Below are 7,321 nucleotides of genomic sequence, written 5' to 3' on the forward strand. Positions count from 1 at the left end.
TGTGGCTGCAGGGGGGCCCAGGAGGCCCAACTAATGAGCAATTTCAACATTTATTGGTAAAACAGGGCCAGTGTCGGACTGGGCCCAGCCCCCCTCCCCCGATCTCCGGGCCATCCAAATAAAATGACTTGCGTGTGGTGTTTACGCATACGCGTAGGGGGCCCAGAGGTTAGTAACCTGGTGGGCCCCTGAATGTCCAGTCTGACCCTGAACAGGGCAATCTCTGGATTTGTGGGTGGCCCTAAAATTTGTTGTGGAGCCCAGTAACAACAAGTTACGCCACTGCCATTATCCCAACTGCTACTCTAGGTGCTACTGCTGGGCTATTACCTGTTACTCACTGCCTATTATTACTATGGGCACTGCAGTACTATTATCTCTAGAGCAATCATCCCCGGTGCAAGTGTAGGTGCCGCTGTGCTATAATTCCCACTGCTTCTGTATGCGCTGTTGCACTTATCTCCAGTGCTAGACCAACACTACTACAGTTGCTGCTGTGCTGCTTTCCCCACTACTAAAGGTGCAATAAGACCCAGTGTTAATATAGGACTGCTGTTTTCCCCAGTTGCACATATGCTGCTATGCAATTATCCCCAGTGCTACTATAGGGATGCAGTGCTGCCTGCACTCTCAAGGAAAGTAGATAACTGTGCTTTACAACCCTTTTTGTACCTGAGGGTGTCAACCCGAATTCAATTCCCACTAATAGCAGCTATGGCACTTACCTGCTGATAATTTATAGGCTGGAAGATATTTATTTTGTAGTGTAGAACTGCAATTGGTCAGCTTCAAACTGTACACTAATACTTCACGATCCTTCCAGATAGTCTGTAGAACAAATATTACACTAAATGGCCCATTCAATACTGACATAGAGTAAAGGCATGTATGGATTAATCTTCCAATCTCATCGAAATAAACTAATTGGAGATCTTGCCAGTACCACGTGGGCAGTAAATGGATGCAATAAAGACAGCAGCACACTCCTTATTTGTATGGAGTCCATTGTTCCTTTTACATGTATACTTTAATACAACTGTAAATATCATGTTTCCCAAATAAATATATGGAGAACCACAATCACAGATTATTAGCTATAGAGGGGGCAAATCTGTATTGCAAATGGGAAGCATACTTATTGGCTCAATGTATTAAATTGGGTGTTATGGAGGGGCCCCCTGTCTCCCAACATGGTAGCTCTTATTGAAATAAAGATGTCCCCCCCCCCTGTACTCCAGGCCCGGACTGGCAAACTGTTTGTTTGGGTAGGCAGTCAGGGAAAGGCAAAGTACCTCTGATTGGCCAGCAGACGGGTTGGGAGGTGTCAGAGAGTTCCCGTCCTGTTTCTGTGAAACACGACACTCCGAGGAGAGGTAGGAGTGTGTGTGTGTCTGTGTGTGTCTGTAAGTGTGTTTACATGTGGGCTACTTTGTTTTTTTTTTGTTTTTTTTGCCCGGGCTGCTTTTTGCTCCCAGTCCGGCTCTGCTGTACTCTGTACATATGACAATAATATTGAAACATTAAAATGCCTCCCCTCTCAGTAATTCCCATTATGGCAACTTCTGTTCTCAAATTAAGTCATTCGCTGTGTTGCTCGTACCTGTTCTTCACTGGACTCTTCCATCTGGTTCCCATCCTTGCAAAAATAATGTATATTCAACGCAATAAAATCGACAGACTCCTGGAAAAAATTATGATTTTATGATTATATGACTTCTCAACTCCTAAACACCTAGAAAATGTAAAAACATGTATCATATTCATAAATATATAAAAATACAAGTGATTTGGAAACCTACATGCCTCCCAAGCAAACAAATTTGAAAAATTTTCCAGGTTTTTAAAAAAAACAAAACTTGAATTTTTCAAGATTTATTATACCCCAACAATGGAAATAGTTCAAATTGGAAAATATACCATCTAAAACCTGATGAGGTCATGTAGGAGTCAATGGCCTGGAACCATTTTAAGATGATAGCCTACTTGATGTTGTAGTTTTTTCCAAAGGGTTTTGCCCAAAAACGATTAGAGCAATTCAAGTTTTCACCATATTTTTTTCGCTCAATTCCGTTTTCTGGTTGAGGAACTCAAACTTTCAGAATTGGGTTTTTCACATTTGAGTTTTTTCTTAACTAAGATACTAACACTCGATCTTTGATAAATAACCTCCTTAGTTTGGATTTCATTCTGAAAAAAAATTTGTGACTACTTCCTCCAATTACAAGGTCCCAGGATGGGTGCAAACCTAGCTCCCAGTTATGCTAATTGTGGATACATTTAAAACTAAGCAGTAAGTTTACAGCAAAAAAATTATTTTTGATAAGCACACATTCTGATGAATTAAAATTGGAAAATACATCTTTCTACAACATACTACACAAAACATAATACGCACATCCAACTAAAAAGCTTTGCTAAATTTAGCATTTTTTTTTTTATAAATCTGAAAAATCTACTCATAGGTTGCAATTTACCATATCTTATCTTGTACGTGTCCTTAGGTACAGGGATACAACATTCTAAATATGAATGCCAAAGGTCTTCTGAACAGCTGCATACCCAACATGCATAGGATTGCCAAAGAGTGTGATAAGCATAGACCCCAAAATGAAAACAACACAGATTTGTGAGGCTGACAACTGGCCTAATTCAAAATAAGTGCAATGTCTGTGTTTTATGCATGTCCCTAACAGTAAGTTAACCCCAGAGAAACATATTGGAAAAGTCCATAATCTAATTAATTCAAAATGGGTAAATATGTATTTTTTCTCCAATCTACCAAACTGCAAATATAAGGTATATTAGAATGTTGTATAAAATATTTCAAAGCATTTACTTTACAACATCTTATCTCCCACATGCCGTTAGGTACAGAGATAAAAAATGATTGCATGGTGACATTAGTGGTCAAAATCTGTGTTTCAAGTTCCAGTTTAAAAGGCACAAAAAAGGAATCAAAAGCAATGTGCACAAATGCTCAATGAAGAGGAACATCCAGGCAAGGGTCCCTTACTTGGATTTTTTCTTTTTTATAAATAACACTCAGTACTTTAGTAGCAACATCTCAAAGGCTACATATTCCTAATCCACAAACAAACTCTCAACAGTCCTTCCAGCAAGGCTTAGTAACAACTCTGGGGGCTGTAGACCTATAAGAATTAGAATTGAAGTTGCCTATCCCTAGGGAGACTATATGGGATCTTACCAGGAAATGAGGCTGTAGGGACAGACATTTGTCCAGCAGGGATGGCTCCAGGGCAATAGACACCTTTCCTTCTGGGAAAAGAAATCACAAGCAGATAATCACTAGGTATCCTCTAATAATGTGACAATGGTACCAAATGGATATAGAATACACTCATATAGATAGAGGTTCAGACAATCCATTGCTAGAATTTAGGGATTGCTAAATACCGTACTAAACTCTCAAACTTAGACTTGATGGACTTGGGAACTATTATTTCTCAACCACAACATTACTATGGAAACAATCAAAAAGTATCTGTGACTGTCAATGCATGAAAGGTTACTGTAATACTGCCAATGTATTATATTGTAGATACTGTACATACTTATTAACTTGGCTTTGAAGACAAGGTATCGCTCACGTTAAACACAAGCCAGTAAATATCGATATTAATCAACTAAGAAGCTCAGTAGCATCTGTGATACAAATGTGACATGGCAGGCCATGTATGAATGTGAGTGTGATCAAGTGCATTCAATATGGCTCCTTAGTTGTAAAATGGATGTACTGATATTAGCAGGAGACCAGGGAACAACTGGAGTTGAGTTATTCAGTCATTAGCAGGAGAACAGGGAATAGTAGGAGTTAAGGTAATAGACTCATAAACATATAGGTATGTTTATTAAGGAGGAAGCTCATATCTTATTCACATAGTTATAATCAAAATACACAGCAATTATATACAGCAATTATTTTCATTCACATGGTTATTTCCATTTTCATGGTCATTCTCATGGCCATGTCCTGGGCATGTAGCCATTATTATTATTTTATATGTCTGTGTGTAATGATCTATTACTTTGTTATTGTACCAATATAAAAAGGAGCTCAGCTGGGGGGGGCTTCGGGACTTCATCTACAAGCAGACGTGTTGTGTAGAATAATTGGTCTTGTAAGGACCATTGGCCGATTGATGTGCTCCGGGAGTCGCTGTATTTGATTTGGGCCCGGGGTCCCCCAGCTGATGTTCCTCTCAGAAGTCTGCCAAGGGAAGCCCGGCTAGACGTTGCGTTGTCTTCAATCGGTATTGTATTACTTTTCTTACAATATATTATTCTTCTCTAATGATGATCAATGTGTGTGTGTTTTATTTCCACCCCTATATTTGATAAGTCTACTGGGGGAAGTGCTCAGTAAGACATTTAGTTTGTGATAAGTCTGCCAAGGGAACTTGTAGCAAGACAGCATCAAAGTAGCTGTATAACACAGAACAGCTTCCAGCCAGAGGTAACTGAGAGTTAAATACAAAAATCCCAGGTATCATTTTGATCTGCAATATTTCTTTATCAGTTTATTTTGCCTATGAATACCTTGTGTGTCCCTGATACTGGCTCCTACCAAACAACACTTACTATCTGGGATCAAAGCTCAAAGTACTCAACATCGCTCAGGGAAATCTGTGCATTTGTCAGTCCGAGAGATCTGCGTTGGGCTGTATCTTATCGATGGATCAAAGCCAGCCAACGAGACTGATTATGTTTATTGATAAATACCTATTTACTTATATCACTAGACATCATAGGGCTTTACAGTGGCTCAGGGGGTTAGTGTCGTTTCTTGGACCAATGAAAGTGATCCTAAGGTGTGTACACATAATAGGGAATCTAGAATGTAAGCTCTGCTGGGGCAAGCAGGGAATGACACAGAGAGGCCCATTTATCAAAGGTTGAATTTTAAATTCATGTGAATTTTTTGAAATTTGAATATACTCACAATTAGATTTTGAGGTTGTTTAAGAAAAAAATTTGAATGGCTAATATTCGATCGAAAAATCTGATTCATATTCAAGTCGTATTAGGTTCGAGCGAATCTAATTTTTTTCTTGAAAAAAAAAACTTGAATGTCAGGAAGGCTATTAACATCTCCAAATGGCTCAACGGACCTCTGCTATTGACTTGTACATGAACTTGGCAGGTTTTAGGTGGCGAATATTCAAATTAGGACTGTTTTCATGGTCGAGATGTGTTAAATCTCACATTTGAATTTACATTCAAATAGGGGGATTAAAATTCAAATGTGTAAATTTTTAAACTCAAAATTTTTAATTGACTGTTCGACCCTGGATAAATCTGCCCCCAAGTATCAGCACTCAGTTTAAAGTGCTCTATATGATGTCAGAGCTATATAAAAGTCACAAGACCCTAATTTCTAGGGGCAGCACCAGTTTTTGATCTACTAGTTAGAGTTTTATATGATACCTTAATAACGTACTTCTATAGAGAACACGTCCCTTCCTTAAGTACCTTCAGGGTACACAATGCCAACCTTTTCATTACGAAGATTCTTCATTCCCTTCATTTGTTTAGTTGCTCTTCTCTGTTCTCTCTCTACTTTCACAGTGACAGTTTAATTGAATGAAACGCAAAAACCTGGACAGCATATTCTAGATATACTGGCAAACAATGATGAGAGTGAGATCAGTGAGGCAAAGCCTGAGCTTCCTGATCAACTTTTCAGTACATCAGTCTAGAGCTTAAAGAGCATGAGCAGTACCAGTGTCACCATAGAAGAGGGACAACCAAGAGCAGAAAGATATAATGCTCATAGAAAACAATTTTAGAGGCACAGTCATTCTGCTTTAAGGGTGTTTTACATGTGGCTGGCACAGTAATATGTTAAGAATACTAAATAAATGTATTTAACATATTATTACTCTTAGGGCTTACTGTACCAGCCCTGTATATGACAATTTGTAGCTATAGTTGGCCACTAAATAAGGAATGGGTGTTGCCTGCCTCTTCATGAACATACAGTACATTATACCTCATGTCCTCAGACTACTGCTTTCTTCAGTATAACCTTGTCCCCCAAATGAAGGCCAACTAGTTAAGTCCCTGCTATGTGTGGCACCCTATTAGTAGCCTCTTTAAACAAAATCTTTACCCTGTTCCTGTTGAAAAGAAATGGTTTGACAGCTATATTTTACACGGGGCAACAGCCAGGTCTGGACTGAGAATTAAAATAGGCCCTGGCATTTTAGGTACACAGAGGCCCAATCAGCCCACACAAAGGCCCAAACGGCCCCCACCAGCCCACTAAATACTGACTTTCTATGGCAACTTATAGCAGCCCCTCTGGCATTTGCCAGAACCCACAGATTGCCAGTCCGGGCCTGGCAACATCACACACTCACCATTGGAAGAGTATTTGTGGTGGTACAAGGTGTATATTTTCTCGTGTGCATGAAGCAGAGCCTGCAGGTCAGCAGCAGATGCTTTTCCAGTAAATTCAGATGGGATATCAAAGGTTATCCAGGTATCAACCAAATCACCTAAAATGCTGAAGGCAGAGTCTGCGTTGGCCACAAACTGATCAGAGATATCACCACTGACATGGTTGCTAGTACCTGGTAGTAGGAAGCTACTGCCAGGTCCCCCTTCCAATATTACCACTGGTTTGAGATCTAAAGAAACAAGGAGCTGTAACAGCTTTAGGCAGCACCTTACGGGTTCTGTCTGTTCAAGGCCCTTCTGGAACCCAGGAGCCCATTGCAGATTTATTTTATAATGGGTGGCTCCGTGTTTGCGCAGAGCAGACAACTGATTTTTCAGTTCATGAAGATAAGAGTCATCACACTCAGTGGCTCTAGTTCCAAGGACTTCATTGAAACCCCCCACCAAAGCTCTTGGTAAAGGCCCAGCTATGGCAATGAATTCTCCATCAGGCTGCCAGCAAGTTCCCTGGCCCAAAATATAGAGAAGGATAAGGAGCGCCCATGTCCAGGCTAGCCCCATGATGAGATGAAGTCTGCCTGGATACGAGTAGAGCTGGAGTCATTTATATCAATAGAGGCCATAAAATTAACATTTAACCTGTTCTATCTACAGTGCAGATAAGGAAATAACTGCAAAGCACAGTCATGGAGATAAAAATATCTGATGACTTAGAAAGAATTGACAACAGAGCTAGGAAATATGAAAGAAGCAGAAAATGAAAAGTCTAGTTATAGTAACATAAGGCTACAGTAAGAATGTGATCATGCTGTTTTGCTGTTGATCACAACACGGGAACTGCACTTAGACATAGAACAGTTCAGAGCTTGAAGCCCATACAGACAGCCCTATTCCAGCAATG

Source organism: Xenopus laevis, chromosome 9_10L (assembly GCF_017654675.1).
Source record: "Xenopus laevis strain J_2021 chromosome 9_10L, Xenopus_laevis_v10.1, whole genome shotgun sequence".
In the NCBI taxonomy this organism is placed as follows: domain Eukaryota; kingdom Metazoa; phylum Chordata; class Amphibia; order Anura; family Pipidae; genus Xenopus; species Xenopus laevis.